The sequence below is a fragment of the Musca domestica genome, unplaced genomic scaffold (assembly GCF_030504385.1).
Source record: "Musca domestica strain aabys unplaced genomic scaffold, Musca_domestica.polishedcontigs.V.1.1 27, whole genome shotgun sequence".
In the NCBI taxonomy this organism is placed as follows: Eukaryota; Metazoa; Arthropoda; class Insecta; order Diptera; family Muscidae; genus Musca; species Musca domestica.
The window spans coordinates 8,321,367-8,345,318 of NW_026712286.1; the positions used below are offsets into that span (position 1 = coordinate 8,321,367).

Sequence of the window (23,952 nt, forward strand, 5' to 3'; positions counted from 1 at the left end):
ATAACATTATCCAAGAGGTTTAATAGTAGGTTTTTATTAGAGTTTTTTTGCCAAGTAAAATCGTATTTGTAAGGTATCGGGATTGTTCTAAAGGAAGTATCGGACACTCTTTGATTTTTGATCGATATTGTGTACCCTACTATAGTATTGACAAATCGTATTGATAGGAGGTTTAAATTAGAGGTTTTTGCTATGTTGGCCTGTTTTCTGAGTAGGAGTTAAATCGTATTTGTTAGAAGATTTTGGAATGCTTTTGATGTAAATAGTTTGCACTTTTTTATTTTTAATCGATATTGTGTACCCCACTATAATATTGTCCAATCCGTTTAATAATATGTAAAATAGTTTAAAAAATGTAAAATCTAAGTAAAATCGTATTTCTCAAAAGATTTTAGAATGCTTCTGATATAAATAATATAAACCTTTTTGTTTGATCGATATTGTGTACCCCACTATAAATCAGAGCTTTTAGACCTACTTTATGAGTAAGTGTTAAATTGTGTTTGTTAGAAGATTGTGAAATGGAATCTGATGTAAAGTCGGCACTTTTTTAATTTTTGATTGATATTGTGTACCCCACTATAACATTGTCCAATTTGTTTAGTAGTACGATTAGATTAAATGTTTTTGCCAAGTAAAATAGTATTTCCTAGATGATTTTAGAATGCTTCAGATGAAAATAATCTAAACTTTTGTTTTGATCGATATTGTGTACCCCACTATAACATTGTTTACGCCGTTTTATTAGGGCGTTTAAATTACACTTCTTTTCCCAGGTTAACCTCTTTTCTGAGAATTTATTTGGCATTTATGCAACGAAAATTGACAATTTAAATCGTTTGGGTTTACTAAATCTTGGTAAAGTGTTTACACCGAACATGTTTTGATAAATTACTTTATTTATAGCGTCATTTCGTAAAACACGTTAGATGTAGACTTTTTTAAACTACATGGAGAACAAAGTAAAGGGGGATATATAAAACGCTGTTTTTAATGGCTTAAGTCATCGGCTGCTTTTTTTCGAAAAAGAACAGAGGAGATTAGGGCCAAAATCGAACTACGTCAACCTAAAACTCCTTTGTTTCCTATGAAAAAAACCAGCCAGTCCAAAAGGCGTTTTATGTATTCTCGCCTTAGTCTTCTCGAATTAAAAAAAATAATGATTTTTAATTTTTCTTAAAAAATACTCATGTCTAATTGAATAAAACACTTACCCAATGATAATAGCAAAGCAATAAAAAAATTCAAATTATATGGTGTTCAGCAAAGAAGAAAACCAGTCGCCGTCTATATCAGGTTCATTGCAAGTTATCAAGTATTTTTTTTTTTTAATAATTTGCTGCCTATCATTTTCAAACATCTTCTTCATTTTTGTCTCGGTAGCCAGTAGATGGACAGACGTCCGTCTCTCTCTTATCGCACAACAATTGAAGCTTTTAAATTTGTCATGACACTCTCTTTTGCCGCACATGCAAATTTGTAATTCAGATTTGTTTATTCTTGCCGTAAATTGACTGCTGTCACAACAACTACGATGAGGTGACAGTAGTCTATTAAGATGCTTAAATATAATTGCGTTCGACTGTATAACTTAATTGAGGTTATAAACTTTATGGGATATTAGGTTGGGTTTTGCGGGAGGATTTTTGATAATTACTGTAATTTAAGAGAGTGCTTGTTTTAAGTGGTTACACAGCATTAGGCGTGGGAATTTAAAGCGAAGGGAGTAAAAAATAATTTAGAAAATGTTTATTCAAATGTTTTGTTACTAATTTCTATTAAAATAAATAAATGCTATGTGAAATAGGCTGCTTGACATATTAATGTCCAATCATAAAACATAATGACGCCAGAATTTGAGTGCGGCTCTGACATTACTTTATAACATCTCAAAAAATATGCCATGCCACAATGCCAAGCTGTTTACGTATCCTAACCTTGAAACATTCATTTTATGATACAAAATGGTTTATTAAACATTTTAATTAAAATCCACTCCCAATGTAAACATAGCATAAATTGAATTCCCAATTAATTTCAAAAATAAAATTAATAAATGTAGCTTGACATTATATTGTCAAATCATAAAACATAACGACGCCAGAATTCAAGTGCGGCTCTGACATTCCTTTATAACATGTCAAAAAAATATGCCATGCCATAATGCCAAGCTGCTTATGTATCCTAACCTTGAAACATTCATTTCATAAAACCAAATTATTTATTAAATTTTTAATTAAAATCCACTCTCCGTGTAAACATAGCATAAATTGAAATCCAAATTAAATTCACCACTTACCTTATATTCCGTTAACATACATTTTTTCGACGTAGTTAACACATCATAACGACGCCAAAATTCAAGTGCGGCTCTGACATTCCTTTACAACATGCCAAAAAAAAAATATGTCATGCCACAATGCCAAGCTGCTTACGTTTCCTAACCTTCAAACATTCATTTCATGAAACTAAATGGTTTATTAAACATTTTAATTAAAATCCACTTTCCGTGTAAACATGGCATAACTTGAATTCCCAATTAATTTCAAAAATAAAATTAATAAACATAGCTTGACACTTTATTGCCAAATCATAAAACATAACGACGTCAGATTTCGAGTGCGGCTCTGAACAAAACAAGTCAAAAAAAATATGCCATGCCACAATGCCAAGCTGTTTACGTATCCTAACCTTCAAATATTCATTTCATGAAACAAAAAGGTTTATTAAACATTTTAATTAAAATCCACTCTCCGTGTAAACATGGCATAACTTGAATTTCCAATTAATTTCAAAAATAAAATTAATAAACATAGATTGACATTTTATTGTCAAATCATAAAGCAAAACGGCGCCATAATTCGAGTGCGGCTCTGACATTCCTTTATAACATGTCAAAAAAATATGCCATGCCATAATGCCAAGCTGCTTATGTATCCTAACCTTGAAACATTCATTTCATGATTATTAATTAAAACCCACTCTCCGTGTAAACATAGCATAAATTGAATTCACCACTCACTTAATATTCCGTTAACATACATTTTATTTCCCCCTAAAACGAATAAACGTAGCTTGACATTTTATTGCCAAATCATAAAACATAACGACGTCAGGTTTCGAGTGCGGCTCTGACATTCGTTTATAACATGCATGGTAAAAAAAAAAATAGGTAGATGGTGGGAAAATGAAGTGTCAAACCAATTTTGGAAATAAAAATGTTGAATGAAAAATTATTTAAATTTGTAAAAATTGTTGAAAAAACGCGAATTATAATAGCCTCCGACTGACGTAGTATAAGAAAACAAGTTTCAAGTTTCAAGTTTATTTTTTTTCCATCCGATCTCTACACATAGTTATTTAATAACTTATTATCTAACAATAGTTCTTAAGTCTATGGCTTAAAATTACTTAGCATAATTCATATTTTTCTAAGTTTATCTAATTAATACAACAAGGGGGGTCACATAGCTAATGTTACCTAACATTAATTCAGTTAATCAATAAACATAAATGCAAAATAAATTTACATTAATAATTCCCCTAAAAAAAGATGTTTAAAAAAGAGGACTCTAACAGTTTTATAATTTTTGTTTCTTACATACTATATTAAAACTAAACTTAAATCTATTTATGCTACTTAATCTATTTTACATGCTACTATATACAATATATACAATTAAAGGGCGTTACACCAGTTACTGGGAGTATAAGAAAACATATCAAAATCTACTTACATTTGAAAAAACATTTAATTTTTTTGTCATATCAATGCTCCTAAGGGTTGATGCATCTGCCATGGTAACATGTCAATATATATGCCTTGCCGTAATGGCAAGCTTCTTACGTGAATGAAACTAAATGGTTTATTAAACATTTTAATTAAAATCCACTCTCGGTGTAAACATGGCATAATTTGAATTCCCAATTAATTTCACCACTCACTTAATATTCCGTTAACATACATATTTTTCGACGTAGTTAACACATCATCATCATCTTTGACGTTTAAATTTGACCATAGCTGCTAATGTGCTATGATATTTGATGCGCCAAAGCTAGCCATTGTTCTATTATGATATCGTATCACGTGTATTATTAAATGAAAAAAGTGTGATTTTTGATATGTCTAAATATGTGTTAATTGATCGAATAAATTTAACGGCAAATTACGTTTTGCTTTTTTTCCACCGAACCAGACGACGACTACGTGCATTAAGTCATTAAACTTATGATGAGGTGTTGGAGGAAATTTTGTGAAATTAAATGATATGATGACTGTAATGAGACGACGCATATATCAATGGAAGATTTTAGCACGTAAACAATTCGGGAAATTTTAAAGAGTTTACTTTTTAAATTAGGCTAAAAGTGCACACTTAGAATTGTTAAAACCAAAAATAGCAATAAAAATGGGTGAGATGAAAAAAACTGTAACCAACTTCAGAATGCTGTCATTTTTAAGCCACTCGTCTGACAGCTGTTCAAATTATTCCAGTGACAGCTCATTATATTGTTTACAAACGTACAAAAGTAAAGAAGCGACTTGATCGAACCCCGCGTCCCAGTGGCCGAAAAATGGGCTGAACATGTCACAATATTCCATTCAGCAAATATTGAAAAATGAGCTCGGGGTAAAGCCATTGAAATTCCAAAAAGTGCAAGAACTTACACCGCAACAGAAAGAAAATAGACTCAAAAGAGCTAAAGAGTTGTCAGCTGTTTTTATGGTTATTTTTACACTGCAAACTTACTTAAAAGCGTTCCAAGTTTGCTGTTTACCATCGAAAGAACGTTGACGTTTTTTTTGGATTAAACTTTTTTCTTATTTTCCATCTGTTTAATCTTGAAGATAGCTATAGATTTTAAACTTGCACCTTACGGTTCAGAATCAAGATTTATAATGACATTTTGCAAGGTTATATTTCGCTCCTTACATTTATTCGTAATTTTATAAATTCTTTGTTATTTGATGTCAATGAAATTAAAATATTTTTTCCTGATTTGAATATTGTTTTTTAATTGAATTCAAATATATTATTTTTGCACCGAATACAGATAACAAAATATGACTTGAATTCTATTCGGACCGGTTTTCGGTTGTGGAATATTTTATACCATAAAATTTTGCTTTCCAGACTTAAGTTTACAAAGTATATTTGATAAAGAAATATATATCGCAATTCAAATGCGTTGCCAACTGTTTTTATTCCTGGCATTTTTGTTCATTGTGTTTCGCTAAATGATTTATGATTTTCTGGTATTAAACCTTTGTTATATTCAATGGAATTGATATTTTATGTTTCGATGTAAGTGGTTTAGGTAGATTTTGGCCCAGTTTTTATGTATTTTAATTCGATTTAAAGGCATTTGCTATTTCCTTGCCTGAAAAATGATGGCGATAATCGACTCATTGTTCCCTTTCTACAATATAGGGCAGACTAGTCCGAAAACGATATCACATTTTTTTAATTTTTTTATTTTTTATTTTATTTATTTATTTTTTTTAATAAAAGCAAAAAATGTCGAAAATAGCAAATTTTAGAATAAGTTTAGATTTGGTCACCTTTGGCACGAATTATGGCCTTCAAATGGACAATGAAACCGTCACGCGCTGCCCGAATGTTGCTCTGCAGTATTTTGGACCATTCCCGGCGAAGGGCTTGCTTGAGGTGATCGACCCTTTGATATTTTTTAGTGCCAACCTTGCTTTCCAAAATACTCTAGAAACAATGGTCCAACGGATTGGTATCCGGAGATTTTGGTGATCATTGTGCGCTGGAAATGAAGCGAGGAACCTCATTTTGTAACCATTATTGGGTGGCGCGTGCTGAGTGCGATGGTGCTGAGTCCTGTTGGAATGTTCAATGTCTGGGGCCAAAATATTTGCGTGCCCAAGGCTTTAATACACCCTTCCGAATATTTTCGCGATAATATTCGGCATTTATTCTGAAGCCACGGTAGATTAATACGAACAGAGAGCAACCATTGGATGATATGGCGACCCACACCATCACCATGACCGGCGCTTGAGTTCTGGTAGCCAACCGAAGGTGCACATTTTCAGCTGACCTCTTTGGCAAGTAGACACGATAATTTTGTTTGTTTACAAACTGCTGGACAACGAATGTTTTCTCATCGGAGACCACCAAACCAAATTTGGCAGTTCACCACTTTCGGCCAACTGAATCTACTCTTTACATATTTTGAGTCTATTTTCTTTCCGTTGCGGTGAAAGTTCTTACATTTTTCGGAATTTCAATGGCTTTACCCCGAGCTCATTTTTCAATATTTGCCAAATGGAATATGGCGATATGTTCAGCTCACGAGCCATTTTTCGGCCACTGCGACGCGGGTTTCGATAATAATAAATTTGAGTGCGGCTTTGACATCCCTTCATGATATGTTACAAAACTTCAAGTTGTTTATTTACTTTCACATTTAGTCATTGGCTGTCTTCTTCGTAGAGGAACAAAGGAGTTTCAGGTTGACTTAGTTCGATTTTGTCACTACGCTCCGTTGTTTTTTTTTTCGAAGAAGCCAGCCGATGACTTAAGCCACTCAAAAAAGCGTTTTATGTATTCTCGCCTTTAGGTTTTTAAAAACTAGCTGGGTCTGACTTGCTTTACACTACTTCAAATTACAGATATAAAAAAATTAAATTAGACCCTCTTCTGTACGCTCTAGTTCAAATTCGTCATATTTTTCACTTCACGCCGACTTATCCTATGTGCATGGCAAATTTTCTTTTTATAAATGCGCAAATGCTATAGCGAATTGCAAAGCTATATCAGACGTTATTCCATTTTCCATTTATTACCATAGAAAGTATTATTTTTTTAATCTGTTCTGCTTTGTTGATAAGCAAATTTTTTAAGCCCTTGGCGATTGCATAAATTATTATTTACTTGGTGATTGATTAATGATTTTTGTTGTTTTTTTTGCAAATAAAAATATAAATATTTTTTCACATTGAAAATGCAAATACCAAAATGCCAACAACGGCAAAAATAATCTCATATTAATTATGAGTTGTAAAGTAATATTCATTTATTTTGCAAAATAATGCAAAAAAAAAAAAACAACAAACTTGTTTTCCATTGTTTACAACCATTTATTTGAACCATAACACGTTGCGCTGCCACGGAAAAACAATGTACATTGTCAGTAAACATATTATTTACATGACAACAGGTTTTTCGTGTATGTGTGTGCGTGAGAGAGTGTTTTATTTATTTAGATTTTTCTTTGGAAATAAGTAACCTGCAGCAAAAAAAAAAATCATCTGGAAAACAGGTGCACACATTTGATTACATGTTATTTACATAAATTGATGATGTAGACAGCCGCTAAAAAAATGGATGGCAACAGGGGATTTATATATTCTTCCTTGATGGCCAACAATTTATTTAATTTGCTTCCGTTGACAAATCACGTAGAAAAATAATTGCCATTTTTTCCTTCGTAAGGTTGTTGTCATTGTGAAATTGATTGGAGTTACGCCTTTTTCGCATAACAACTCTGAAAGCAAATATGTTTCATTAAAAATAAACTTTTTATAAATAAATATTGACGCATTTTTCCTGGAAATTAATAATGGCTATTTTTATATTATTCCATATTATTTTTTTTAAGAAAGAGTGGAATATTTATTTTTGCTAGGAATGTGTTCTAGTCCATGTTTACATTGCCGACCTGTTATTTATCATTTCCTATTATTATGGGCAATTGTTGAATAAATAACAAAACAAATTTACAAAATTCCTTCAATGGAAATTCATTTCTTTGTAAAATATATTTTCTTCACTGATTAGAAAAAAATATCGAATGTATCATTAAAGCTGTCATTAGAATCCTATTTCTATTGCTTTGCATATTTGTTTTCTATTTTCATGCATATTTTGTCATATGCCACACGTTTTCATAAAGTTTCTCCTTGTGAGTAACCGCTTTTTTTTTGAGTTGCCAACTTCCTGTAGTAAAATACAGTTTCTTTATAAAGTTACCTGGCCACACGTCAAAACAGAGTAGCCAACCGTAACGTATTTGTGCAAATTACATATTACCTTATTATTCACCACTCTTTACTCATTTCGATTAAAGAGAATAGAACTACCCGACAGATTGATGCTCACAAAAACACCTATACAGAGTGAGATAAAAAAACTGCAACAAAGTCAAAAGCCATAATTTTAAAATTTTTCTTTTTAAATTGTATTAATAGAAAGCACAAAAGTATCGGAAATAGGATCAAATTTAAGAATAAGTTTAGATTTGTTCGAATTGGACACCTTTGGTACGAATTATGGTCTTCAAACGGTCAATGAAACCGACGCACGCTACTAGAATATTGCTCTGCGGTATTTTGGCCCATTCCCGGCGAAGCACTTACTTAAGTTGATCGACACGTTGGCAGTTTTTAGTGCCAACCTTGCTTTCCAAAATACTCCAGACACAATAGTCCAACGGATTGGTATCCGGAGATTTTGGTGGCCATTGTGCGCTTGAAATGAAGCGAGGAATCTCATTTTCTAACAATTCTTGGATGCCGCGTTGATGCTTTAATACACCCTCCAGAATATTTTCGCGATAATATTCGGCATTTATTCTGATGCCACGGTCGATTAATAATGAGCTGTCACTGGAATTATTTTAACAGTGGCTTAGAAATGACAGCAGACTGTTTCCAGCAGTCACCATGTATGTTTTCTTCACTGATTATTAGAAAAATCCACAAAACTGTCATTAGAATCATATTTATATTATTTCGCATATTTGTTTTCTATTTTCATGCAGGTTACATATATATTTTGTCATGTGCCACGCGTTTTCATAAAGTTTCTCCATGGTAATAAACGAATTTCTTTGGAGTTGGCAATTACCTGTTGTAAAAGGACGGTTGGCATTATACGCACATTATTAAGCTATCTGGTCACACATCAAATTAGATTAGCCAACCTCAATATTTTTGAATAAATTTCATTTATTCACCACTCTTTACTCATTTTGACTAAAATAAGTAAAGCTACTTGGTCATAGGTCAAATTGATGCTCGCAAAAAAGTATTTATTCCAAAATTGGAAATTTTATTTAAATTAAAATTTGTGTTAATTAATAAATAATAAAATTGTGCTCATTTTTGCATTATTTTTGATTGAAAAATAATTTATCTTTCTTTCTTTCTTTCTTTCTTCTTCTTTTCCAACCCTAAAAAATATCTTGCATAACTTTGATTAGATAACCTCAACCTAAACAGTCACTAAATTCTTCTCATGTTTTTTTTTTTTGTTTTCTTTTCTTAATGATTAACTTGACATTGGCCCTGATATATTTATTTGTAGTCTGGTAGCCATAATGTATTATTAACAAAGCACACACACACACACACATAAATTTGCAACATTTTTTTTCTCCATATTCGTATTTATAGTTTTATGTCTGATTGTATTTTACTATTTATGTCTGATTGTTTTTTTTTTCATATTTTTTTTTTTTTTTTTTTTTTGATAAAAGAAAACGTGAAGTTTTATTTTGGGGGGTTTTTGCTATACGATATTAAAATTTTAATTTTTGATTTTTAACGCTCGCATAAATAACCGCAATAGGTGATTAATGAATTATGGGGTTTTTTAGTAGTTTAGAGGTCATGCACATTTGTTACTTTGACTCAGTTTGTGTGATACATATCAATAGATTTATGTGCATAAGTGCACGTTGTATTTTAAAGTAACTGAAAAGTACAAAATACTAAGTTTCCGGTAAAAGTGTAAATTGAATTTCTATTTTAAATATAAAAAAGCTTTTTAAGGCTACTATAAAATGAATATATTGGCATTTTCTTAAAATAGTGAATTCTCCTTTTTTTGACTTAACCCTTTGGTTTCCGCCAAACTGTTAAGCATGAAAACTGTTCTGTGTAAACGGTGTCTATACATTGTCATTTCCTAAAGATATTAATTCTTCGCGTTTTTTTTTTTTTTTTTTTTTTTTTTGTTCAAATGTTTTTTTATCATCAAAAACAGTTCTGTGTAAATATAACCTCGAAATTCCATTTTAGTCGCTTAGACTTGCCAACATGAGGAGTTAAACCCTTTATGTATATAGAACTAGGATTCTTAAGTGGCATACACACCATCGAACCATTTGTTTGTTTGCAAAGATTTTTGCGAGGTTTTTGGTTCAAATGTTTATTTTGTTTTTTTTTTTATCATCAAAAACAGTTCTGTGTAAATGGTGTCAAATATAACCTAGAAATTCCTTCTTATTCATTTAGAGTTGCCAACATGAAGTGTTAATCCTTTTATGTACTTTGAACTAACATTCGACTTGCCAATTACGTTTTAGCTAATAGTCTTAAGTGGTGTACACACCATCGAACCATTTGTTTAATTGCAATGACTGATTGGGGTGATGAGCTTTTCTTGGTTACAAAAGAAAAACAAATAAATTTCAAATTTCTAAAAATGATAATTTCCCCCTTTTTATACCCTCCACCATAGTATGGAGGGTATATTAAGTTTGACATTCTGTTTGTAACGAATCGAAATGTACCTTTCGCACCCCACAAAGTATATATATAAAATTCTAACATAAAATTCTATGTCGATTCAGCGATATCCGTCAGTCTGCCCATCTGTGGAAATCACTCTAACTTGATTGATAAAATTTTACTCAAATGTATATTATGTCTGCAAGACTTTTGTTATTGAAAATGGGCCATGTAGGTCAACGTTTTGGTATAGTCCCCATATAACGGCACATCCCGATATTCCGTATTATTTTGATTTTAGCGACATTTTTCACCGGAATTATCTCAAATTTGGTATTTAGAGTTCGTAATAGATACTAAAGCCTAAGACAGAAAATTTTCTGTGCAGGTTAACGTCTTCATATAGCACCCATATAATGGCACCACCCAATATTCGGTATTTTGATGATTTTAGCGACATTATTAACCGTAAATTTTCAAATTTGGTATTTGAAGTTCGTAACGGATACTTAAGCCTAGGACAGAAAATTGTCTGTGCAGGTCCACCTCTTCGTATAACCCCCATATAACGGTACCTCCCTATAATCGGTATTTTGATTATTTTAGCTAATTGTTCATCTGAATTGTTTGAAAGTTGGTATTTGAAATTCGTAATAGATACTACACCCTATGACAGAAAATTGTCTATGCAGGTTCACGTCTTCGTATAGACCCAATATAATGCCAACTCCCGATATTCGGTATTTTCCGGTTTTTAGCTACATTATTCTCCAATTTTTTTCAAGTTTCGCCAACATGTGTGGTTTGACCTTTATATATTTTGTGCTTACATTCGAGTTGCCAATTTCTTATTACCAGATAGTGTTAATTGGTGTACACACCATTGCATGGTAGAAAAATAGAGGTAGATGCATCAATCGTGGGTTGTAAAGATATGCATTTTTCAACAATTTTTACAAATTTAAATAATTTTTCATTCAACATTTTCAATTCCAAAATTGGTTTGACAGTTCATTGTCCCAACAGCTGCGTCGATGCGTCTACCTATATTCTTCTACCATGCACCATTGAAAAATTTTAATTTGCAATGGATGATGGATGGAGGATTTTTACAGAACTTTTTCGATTTGGCTGAACTGGTTAATAGCTTTATCGCGCGAGCCGCTATCTACGTGTCTTCCAGTTGTTGCTTTTGAAAATATTTTGTTTTAATTTTTCAAAAAATACAAAAAATTCGCAGAAGTCGGGCACACTTAGAAACAAATTTTAATCAGCTGGAAGCTCTACCTTATCGTTTAATAGTACCATGCTTCAAGCTATTAACATTTTTGTTTGCGTTTTCAAAGGACTGTGACGTATTATAATGCATTTAAAAAGGCCTTCTTACCCGTTTAGAGTTGCCAACTTATATAGTTTAACCTTTATATAATTTGTACTTGCACTCGAGTTGCCAATTTCGTATTACCAGTTTGCCAACTTGTGTGGTTTAACCTTTATATATTTCGTACTTGCATTCGAGTTGCCAATTTCGTATTACCAGATAGTGTTAAGTGGTGTAGCCACCATTGAATCATTTTAATTTGCAATAGATGGCTTTTCTCATGGAGGGTTTTTATAGGACTTTTTCGATTTTTTCATCGAATATGTGAAGTATTAACGCAGACTATCATTCTGACTGAGTTTCCTTCAAGCCATAAACATTTTTGTTGGATTCTTTGATAGACAATGACAAATTTGAAAATCAGCTGTTTACAAAATCAGCTGTTTGCAAAACGTCATTTATGGTCCTCGTAGAGGAAATAAATTTCACACATAACAAATTGAGGTGAAAAATACCTAAAGAAATCTGGCCACACATCAAATTTGATTACAAAAATTCCACAAAATATTATTTAGGTACATCGAAACATATCTCTTAATTAAAACAAATGACTAATTGAATACCGACAGCTACCTTACATTAATTGCTCATCACAGCAAATAGCTGTAACCCAGAATATTCCTTGCAATATTCTCTCATATCTATATCACCAAAAATAATAAAAACATTTTCGATGTGATATCTATCATCTAACCACTTAAATAATGAACAGCATATTTTTTTTTTTTTTTGACATACGTAAGTTAGCGTCGTATACATAACAACACAATTGACACTATTGCAACAATAAAATACAAGTAATAAATGAAATTTTATTACTTCTCGGCTAAGTGAATAGATAATCTCACATATATGAGTGGTTCGAAAAAATATGAAAGTGATATGAAATATTAGTTGCCATTTGACGTTTAATGTCAAATGTGTGCGTTGAAAATGTGATCGCAGAAAAGGTATACTAATCGCAAAATGATGATTATCGTTATTGCCTATTGGTGGGGAACATTTGATAGACTCATGAGCAGGGTACAAGGTTCTATTTCAAATACTCACCTATTTTCTTTCCGAAGTACTTAAGACTTTTAAGAGGATTATGTCAATGTGAACTTTGTCAGAATATAAAAGTTTGTGCATTCAGATTAAGTTTTATGGATTTGAAGAAAATAAAAGCCAGACACATTAGCAGTCATTTTGCAGAACAAAAAAAAAAAACATTTTTTAAATTTAGCTTATCAACAAAGTTAATAATCAAACACCAGGGATGGGATACTCCTTCTATGAAAATATGAAATGAAAAACATTTAAAAAAGGTATAAGTAAGGCCGGGCCGAACTTTGAATACCCTCCACCATTGGGGAAGGAATTTGGCAATTTTCAAAAAACAAAAAAAAAAAAATCCGATAAAATTCTGTTAAAATCTTAAAAATACCAAAAGTAGCCGTTATATTAGGGTCTAAACGGGGACGGGGACATGCAAAGGCAACTTTTGTCATAAGCCATTAAAATATTCAAATGCGAAACTTGTAAAAAATCGGCGAATAATGTAGCTAAAAACATCAAAATGCCGAATATCGGGAGGTACCTTTATATGGGGGCTATACGAAGACGTGGACCTGCATAGCCAATCCACTGTCACATGCTGTAGTATTCATTTTGAAATTCAAATACCAAATTTGAAACAATTCCGGTGAATAATGTCGCTAAAATCAACAAAATACCAAATATCGGGAGGAAAATTTATATGGGGGCTATAGGAAGACTTGGACCTGCACAGACAATATTTTGTCTTAGGCTGTAGTATTTATTTCGAACTTCAAATACCAAATTTGAAACAATTCCAGTGAATAAAATCGCTAAAATCATCAAAATACTGAATATCGGGAGGTACTGTTATATGGGGGTTATACGAAAACGTGGACATACACAGGCAATATTTTGCCATAGGCTGTAAGATCCATTTCGAACTTCAAATACCAAATTTGTAACAATTCCGATGAATAATGCCGCCATAATATACATTTTTATCAATCTACTTCATTTCGTTCGGAAGCTAGAGTGATTTCCACAGACGGACGGACATGGCTAAATTTTATGCTGATCAAGAATATATATACTTTGTGGGGTCTAAAATGTATATTTCGAGGTGTTACAAACGGAATGACAAACTTAATATACCCTCCATACTATGGTGGAGGGTAAAAAAATTCACTTATAATTATTATTATTTTTTTTTTTTTCATTTAATATTTCCTCCCGTTATAAAAGTTTTCACTTCATATTTTCATAAAATGAGATTTAAGTCTTAGAATATGGTAAAATTAAGAAGGTAAAGTCATTTCGAATAATAACAATATCCATCCCTGCATTTTCTGTAATTTACCTTGTCAAATTTCACAGAAAATGTCAAAATGAATAGAAAAAAGGTTGCCAGATCTGATTTGTGTATTTATACATTTTGACAATGAAATGTTGTCAATTGAATAATTTTGAGAAAAAATTTAAACGCATGATAGCATGACTTTACCTTCTTGATTCTACCATGGCCCAGATATTGTAATTTTTAATAAATTTCACTGCAAACTTAACTTCCACTTTAAATATAAATTCTTAAACTACAATTCTGGACAAGTCTTTATTTATAAATAAATTAAAAATATATAAACCCAAAATGTGCCAGTGTATTGCTGCAATATTATCGTGCGATGTTCAAAAATAAATGTTCCAGTTTTATAAAGCGTTATCAGAATGCCTTTCATTTTTCGAATACTGATAATTTGTAGTCCCTTTTACTCAAAAAACGATAATAAAAAGAGTACGAAGAAATATATTTTTCGAATTAAAAAAAAACATTTTTTTTTTTTTGAAAATATATTTTTATTGCCTGCTATTTTTCTTTTTCTGATTATTAAAAGGACCAATGCATTATGAAAATTGTTGTCAGAATCCTATTTCTATTAATTTACGTATATTTTCTCATTTCATGCCAGTTACATAAGTTTCCGCCATGTGCCATGCGTTTTCGTAAAGTTTCTCCCTATTGGTAACGACATTTCTGTGGAGTTGGCAATATCCCATTGTAGAAGGGCGCTTCACATGTATGCAATTTATAAAGCTAACTGGCCACATATCAAATCGGATTAGCCAACCTTAACGTATTTGTACAATATGTTAATTGAAAGTGATTTATTATTATAAAACGTTTTTCTTTTCTCATTATTTAAAGGAACTATTCTTATTGCGCCATGACATAAGTCTTATTTTTTTATATTGACATCTTAAATAAAAAAAGTGTCAACTTTAAACACGTGTTTTATTAAAATAATTTCCATGCACATTCTCTGCTGAAGTCGATAAGTATAAAGGGAGAGATAGGGAATGAATGAAAGAAAAATATCAAAAAAAGCCCATCAATTGCTTTCGAAGTTTAATGAAACTTTCACTTAGAAAAAAGATAAACAATAGATTGATACTTTGCCATTATTTTCGATGGCTAACAATAAAGTAATAGAAAAAAGATCACCAAAAAATTGACACTTTCCCATCATTTTGATGGCTAATAATAAAGTAATTGAATTTAAACAACAAATTCACTGAGTACAATAAAAAAGGCAGTGCTTCTTATGACAATTAAACCTTTTTCTTTACCCCTTAAAAAAAACAAAACAAAGCTGCGGGCTCACTCACTCTAAAAATTACAACAAATTCCTTTCAAATTGTTGTTAATTGTCGGCATGGTTTTTATTCTTCTTTAATTGCCACTGTGATAGGGGTTTCACACAACTACTGGTCTTAAAAGTAATTACTGTTTATGACTTAATTATGATGATTAGAGGAAAAATGAAGATTAATTATGTGACGGCGGTGGTGTGAACACACTTTTAATGTATATGCATATCACAGCTGGTTGCCAATTTAAATTCCCTTTTTTATTAATTTGTAATACTGATTGATTGTTGTTCTATATGGGGGGTTTTAATTGGCTTAGAGAGGGTTCTGGGTGGAGGAATGTTTAATATAAGGAAAAACTATTTTAAAATGAAATTGAATTTCTTTTATTTTATTTATTTATTTATTTTTTTTTTTTTTTTGAGGCAACTTACACGGTAGAATTAAGGAGGTAATGTCATCAATTTGCAGTTTTTTATTTATAAATCCATTTCATATACAACAAGTTAAAAAGTATCAGTCGGTATTGCCGCCAGAGATATACCCTCAGCTTATGTTCGATTATCTAAATATATTTTGACTAGTGTTAAGGTTATTTAAACGTTTGACCCTCTATGGAGCAGATCCCGAAGGAATGGGCCAATATTGCCCATTTCCTATCGGACCCAAAATATGATATAAATATTTCGACAGATGTGCCAAGTCTAAATGGAATCGGATGTTAATTTGGCGTTTTATGAGCTTCATGGGTACTCAAAATTTCAATATTTTGTGGGGGAGGTACTTGATGGAGTGGACCGATGTTGTCCATTTTCACACCTGTCCTAGCAATGACGCAAATATTAGGATTCGCAAAGTCGGAGCAAATTCGGATTAGCCTTTCTCTTTCTGTGCAAAAAAAATTTTTTTTTTTTTGAAAATTTCGACCTTTTGTGGGCGAGGTACCAGAAGGAGTGGACCGATATTGTTCATCTTAACACCAGAGCTTGGGTTAATATAAATATTGGGATGTGTGAAATTTGAAGACAATCGGACTCTTACATAACATTTTATGAGAGTTGTAATTATTCAAAATTTTGACCACTTGTGGGGGAGGTACTTGATGGAGTGGACCGATATTGCCCATTTTCACACCTGACCTAGCACTGACGCAAATATTAGGATTTGCAAAGTTGGAGCAAATTCGGATTATCCTTTCTCTTCCTGTGCAAAAAATATATTTTTTGAAAAATTCGACCTTTTGTGGGTAAGGTACCAGAAGGAGTGGACCGATATTGCCCATCTCCGAACTCGATCTAAGTTTGACAAAAATATTACCTTGGAGCCAATTTGGACCAAATCGGATACTCCCTTCGAGAGTTATCGTGCGCACCAGCCAGCCAGACAGACAGACGGACGGACGGACATCGCTAGATCGACTCCAAATGTTCTGAAACGGATTTGGTCCAAAGAGACCTAGGGTCTAAAACCGTTATTTCGACTAGGCACGTTTTGGCCGTATCAAATGATATATACCCTCTGTAGCCATATGGCTGAGGGTATAAAAAACAGAGATAGGAACTTGTTTTCATTAAAGTTAAATTTGACAAGGACAATTATAGAAAAATGCTGGATATTATTTTTTAAAATGAGGTTAAATTGATTTTATTGTATCATGGGATTTATTTTCATTTACTGTCCCTTTTGTAGATTAATTGAAACCATGACACAATTACATAAGGTAGAACAAAGCTATTCCCTAAATATAATTTTTTTCTTTTGGTGTCCCGATTCTGTCAAAATATATACCCAGTTTGTATATTTGTGTGGGATTTTTTTTTTATTTATTTATTTATCTATTTATTTTATTTATTTATTTATTTATTTTTTTTTGAATAAAAATTAAAAAAAATAGAGGCAACAAAAATACATATTTCAAACTTTATGAAAATTACTTGGAAATATTTCCATTGGCATTTACTTATTACTAACATCTCATATTTATCAACAAAATATTAAAACTGACCCAATATCAAAAAAAGCAAACGAACACAAAAACTGATAAAAGTCTGCAAGCTTTTATTTAAATTTTGGACTTTGGAATCAACAGCTAGTTTAAAATAAAAAGCAAAGCAGAAAAACTTATTTAGTTCATGAACTTTGAAAACAAAATGTTAATGACACGCACGTACATATAGATTTGCGATAACAGAAATGATTAATAATATTTACATATAAATTTATGTGTGCAAACGAAATCTTGGCATACTCTTTGAACCTTTCGTTTTGTGACGTATATATTTCCAGACCCTAAATTTTCCATTAACTGAGTTCACCGTTATTGTTCTGTGTAAAAATGCATTCTATAAATTTTAGCAATTCCTTTTGTTTACAATTTCCAATCGATTTTATTCTGACGTCTTGTTTGGCTGTGATTTCCGATTACAAACAAGTATATAAACAACAACAATAACAAATTTATTTTGCATTTCATTTGAACTTAATAATAATAAATGCGATGGCTGATAAGAAATGCTATTGAATAAATAAGAAAATAAATTTACAAAATTTTCTACCATGGAAATTGATTTCTTAGTAAAATGATTAATTATTTTGTGATTGCTGAAAGGAACCATCAAATGCATTATAAAAATGACATGAGATATATATTTCCATTCATTTACATATATATTTTCTCATTTTATGCAAGTTTTATACACATTTTCGCCATATGCCACAGGTTTTCGTTAAGCATCTCCCAATTGGTAACGGCATTTGTCTGGAGTTGGCAATATCCCGTTGTAGAAGGGCGGCAAGCATTTAAGCACTATATAACGCTAACTGGCCACACATCAAATTGGATTAGCCAAACTTAACGTATTTGTACAATACGTTAATGGAAAGTGATTTATTAATATAATTCATTTTTTATAGCCTCCACAGAAGTATGGAGGGTATATTAAGTTTGTTATTCCGTTTGTAACACCTCGAAATATACATTTTAGACCCCACAAAGTATATATATTCTTGAGCAGCATAAAATTCTATGTCGATTTAGAGATGTCCGTCCGTCTGTAAAAATCACTCTAGCTTCTGAACGAAATGAAGCAGGTTGATAAAATTTTACTCGAATGTATATTATGTCTGCAGAACTTTTGACATTGAAAATGGGCCATATAGGTCCACGTTCTGGTGATTTAAGTGACATTATTCAACGGAATTGTTTCTAATTTGGTATTTGAAGTTCGAAATAAATACTACATCCAGTGACAGAAAATTGTCTATACAAGCCCACGTCTTCCTATAGCCCCCATATAATGGTACCTCTCTAGTTTCGGTATTTTGATGGTTTTAGCGACATTATTCACCGGAAATGTTTCAAATTTGGTATTTGAAGTTCGTGATGGATACTAAAGCCTATGAGAGAAAATTGTCTGTGCAGGTCCACGTCTTCGTATAGTACCCATATAACGGCAACCTCCGATATTCGGTATTTTGGTGATTTAAGCGAATCTATTCACAGGGAATGTTTCAAATTTGGTATTTGAAGTTCGCAATTTATTTTACAGCCTATGACAGATAATTGTCTGTACAGATCAACGACTTCGTATAGTCCCCATATAACTATACCTCCCGATATTCTGTATTTTGATGATTTTAGCGACATTATTAACCGGAATTGTTTTAAATTTGGTATTTAAAGTTCGTAATGGCTACTATAGCCTATGACAGAAAATTGTGTATGCAGGTCCACGTCTTCGTATATCCTCCATATAACGGTACCTCCCGATATTCGGTATTTTGATGATTTTGGCGACATTTTTTACCGAAATTTTTTTTAAGTTTTTTTATGACTTTAACAGAATTTTTAACGGTTTTTATTTTCTTGAAAATTGGCAAATTCGTTCCAAATGGTGGAGGGTAATCAAAGTTCAGCCCGGCCGAACTTACAGTTTTTTTATTTTATTATTTTTTTTTTTTATTTTCTGATGTCATCAGATTCATATTCCATTAATTTACATATATTTTCTACCTTTGCACAAGTTGCATATATTTTTGACATATGCCACACGTTTTTATTAAGTTTATCTTTATTGGCAACCACTTTTTTCTTTGGAGTTGGCAATTCCTTTCGTAGAGGGGTAATACGCATTATATGAACTTCATAAAACTATCTGGTCACACATCAAATCATATTAGCCAACCTTCTAAACGTATTTTTCATGGTAGAAGAATATAGGTAGACGCATCGACACAGCTGCTGGGACAATGAACTGTCAAACCAATTTTTGAATTGAAAATGTTGAATGGAAATTTATTGAAATTTGCAAAAATTGTTGAAAATGTGAATTATAATAACCTCCGAATGACGTCGTATAAGAAAACATATAAAAATCTACTTATATATATATTTAAAAATTTTTGACATAACATATTCCCAAGCGTATTTGTACAAATTTCATATAAACTGCTTATTCGAACTCTTTATGAGAAAATTCTGTCTTTTGGGAAGATAGCCTACATAAAAATACATTCAACGCTTCTCTGTCTGGCTTAAGTCAAGAGCGTGGCAAAAATGATCACGAGTGGAATTGTGTCAATAATTATTTTGTGTTCAAAATTGGTAATCAAAATATACAGGAAGAGCTTTCAACATTTTCAAGATCTCTTTTCTAAATTGCATTTGTTTACGAAAAACCTTTTATTAAAATGTCCCTCAACAATGATACTTTTCAATTATTGTCATATTAATTTAGAAAAAAAAATCTTACAAAGAAAACGTCAATGAAATATCAATAACAAAACAATTTCTCCAGTCTGCTGACACACTACGCAATTCAAGCATCACCTCGATTTTGGAAAGACAACGTCTAGAGGCGACATTTTTTGCACACAATTGTTGTTTTGTTTTAAATGACATCAATTTACAGATCGTTTGATTTCTTTTCTTATGATTTCAATTAGAAAGCCCCATATCGGGCATAACAAATCAATGGAAATTTGTACATAACAACATGGACAATAGGAAATAAATTAAGTGGCAAAATAAAACCAAAAAAACATGTTGGAGGTTATTTTAGAAAATAAATAAAAAAAAACATTCTGACGAGGGGGCACGTCATCACCGTGTTTTTTTTTTTTTTTTTTTTTTTTTAACCGGCTGGGGTATGAGCTACCTAAGTGCTAGTCTTGATGCCTACACTTACTACTACTGTTTTGTTGTTATTGTCAGTGACCGTTATGAACGGTGGCGCGCTCTATAACAATCAATGACAACAACAAAATAGAGAGAAGTGTTAGAAATAAAAAGGGGGTCAATACTACTGACACACACATATTTATATTGTCTACATATGGATATATTATTGTATATGTGACGTAATGAAAGGCGCGTGACACTGCTTTAAATACACATGGAAATTAAATGAATAGCAGCAACCACAATGAGACATTTACAATTTAGCGGTTTTGCACCCTGGCTTTTTTTTTTTTTTTTTTTTTTTTTTTGCTGTAAGACGATCATGAATATTTTGGTTGCATTTCGTGCTTAACAGCGTATTTTTTTCTATTATGATTTATTGTGCATTTGTGAACTGTGAAGGTATGAGAAGATTTTGTGGCAAATCATTTGGAATTCCATTGAAAATGAATAAAGTAATCGTCGAATTCTGAAAAGCAAACAATAAATTGTAAACAAAAAACAAATAGAAATTTAGTTTTTGTAGAGTTGTGAAACCTAAAAAGAGAAACATAATGAGTTATTGTTGCTTTGTATGCGTCTATTTTTTTTTCAAATCATAAAAAATTGCCGAATTCGAATTTAGCCGTTTTTGCTGCTTATAATTTGACATTAAAAAGCAATGCAACGTAGCCAAGCTGCTTATGTATTGCCACCTTAATTTCCTTACACATAATTTAATGTGTGGCCAACTACCATAAGGTGAAGTTTTAATCATGCTCATGGTACAAAAAGGATGAGAATACATAAAACGCTTTTTTGGCTGACTTAAGTCATCGGGTCGATTCCTCGTCAAATTTCACTGAATAAACAGCAAGTTCCCATCTGGGATTTCTGTGGATTTCCAAAAATATACATTTTGACAATGGGATGTTGTCGAATAAATAATTTAAAAAAAATGGTAACATATACAGATAACATGACTTTAACTTCTTAATTCTACCATTAATTGTAGATACCCTTACACTTTTGCACATTTTGCCCACAAAACGGAAAAACGTTCCGGAGTACCCGAAAAAGTTTTCAATGTTCAGTTCTCAGAAACTTTGTACATCACGAATTTGGAAGTAAAAATAGAAAAATCTATCAAACAGTGAATCTTACATTTCATTCAAATCAATCCCAAGTGGTAACTGATGTTTCTAAAAAAACAAATATACAATTTTGTTATATTTTTTAAGTATTCCGCATTTTTTTTCATTGAAATTCATCAAATTATCCTCAAACACACAAATCTGTCAGCTTTGTTATTTTATTATCATCAGCTGTTTGGTAACGTCTTTTTTTGGATTTTGACGTTTTTGTTCAATGTTGCCACTTTTTCAACTATATCTTTTGGCATGGTAGAAGAATACAGGTAGATGCATCAACGCTTGGGAACATTGATATGTCAACAATTTTTAAATGTTTCTTCAAAAATAAATAGATTTTTATATGTTTCTTATACGACGTCATTTGAAGGATATTTTAATAAGCTTTTTTCAACAATTTTTACAAAATTAAATAATTTTTCATTTATCATTTTCAATTCCCAAATTGTTTTGGCAGTTCATTGTCCCCGCAGCAGGGTCGATGCGCCTACCTATATTCTTCTACCATGACAATTTTAAGGGAACTGCTACTTTTATCACCAATAAAAGTACGGAACGAAGCTATTATTGCAGTGAAATCACAAATGGACAAGAATAGACAAGTATGGTCATGTAGCTGTTTTTGGCAACATCAAACATATGTAACACCCATGACCAAATGTCGATCCTTCATTGGTCTTGACTTTTCATTCTTCTTTTTTGAAATCAATTTTAAATTTTAGTTTTGCCATTAGCAAATCTACTAGAACAGCCCTAATAAATGTATTATATTTAAAACCACGATACATTTATTATAAAAAAATTACCTTATCGTTCATCATTTTAGAGGATTTACATTTATTTTTGTGTAAAATATTGTGTTTTTATTTTTCTCGACAATAATTATCTGATCACAATTATAAATTTATTTGGGATTATGGAATTTTCCGAATAGAGGTATTATATTATATAATACAAATAGCTTTTGTGATTTTTAATAAATAATTTTTGAGGCAATGTCTACATCAAGCATGTGGTAATAAAATACGTCATTTAGGTTGGCAATTCCATTAATTATGGTGCTTGAAGCTAACTAAACACCTTTAAACCAGTAAGGAAAAAACACAATGGCAAATATAAATAAATATCTTTAAACCCATGATAAATTTAAGAAGGTAAAGTCATTTCGAATAAGCATTCCCATCTCTGCATTTTCTGCAATTTACCTGGTTAAATTTCAGAGCTAAACAAACAGGTTCCCATCTCGATTTGTGAACATTCAATGGGCTTATAAATATAAATTTTGACAGTGGGATGTTGTCAAATGAATCATATTGAAAAAAAAACATATGATTGCATGACTTACCTTCTTAATTTTACCATGTTTATACCATTCACAATGACAAACATGTGGATTTAATTCGAAAGTCAAGAGAAGCTCAACACAATTTTGTCACAAATAAAAATAATGCACCCCTTAATCCTAATGGAAGTGAGTAATGTAAAAGTGATATAAGTTTTATTAGGTGATCTCTTTTAACCTCAACTAATTGTTGACAATTGTCGATGTCGCTTACAACGTAATTACGGCATATTGTCATTGCAATATTACATTCTATTGTGTCTAAGTAGACGCCAAATTGCCATATCAGCCATCAAAATAATCGTTTCCCATAATATAATATAATTTATATTTTTTAATAATTCAATTAACAAGCTTTTTCTCATGCTATAATAACATTTATTGTTAAAAGTGATCTACACACAAAATACACAATATAAAAATTGAATTAAATCGTATGTTGCGTGTGCCCATCAATATCATTGATGTAACCGTATGTAAACATGATAATATATCATGTGTAATAAATGTAAAATTAATAATGAGTCTTGATAATTATGATATATTTTATTTTAAACGTTCAATCACGTAAACTGACAAAATGAAAGCATTTCGATTATTGCTTACGTAGGAGAATAATTATAGGAACACATTAAATTGATTTTATGGTAGTTGGCAACACTATTAACGCTAATGTCGCCTTTAAGTATGACATCTTTAATGAAACAGTATAAAGGCATATTCTATGACTTTTATCGATTGAAAAATTGTTAAAATTAAAAAGTTACA

At 31.4% G+C, this 23,952-nt stretch overlaps 1 protein-coding gene across 1 annotated transcript in view; it reads left to right on the forward strand.

Annotated features, from left to right (window-relative positions):
* LOC101897623 (protein I'm not dead yet) overlaps positions 1 to 23,952 on the forward strand; it is a 37,733-nt gene that overhangs the window by 5,485 nt on the left and 8,296 nt on the right. The gene's annotated exons all lie outside the window — the stretch shown is intronic.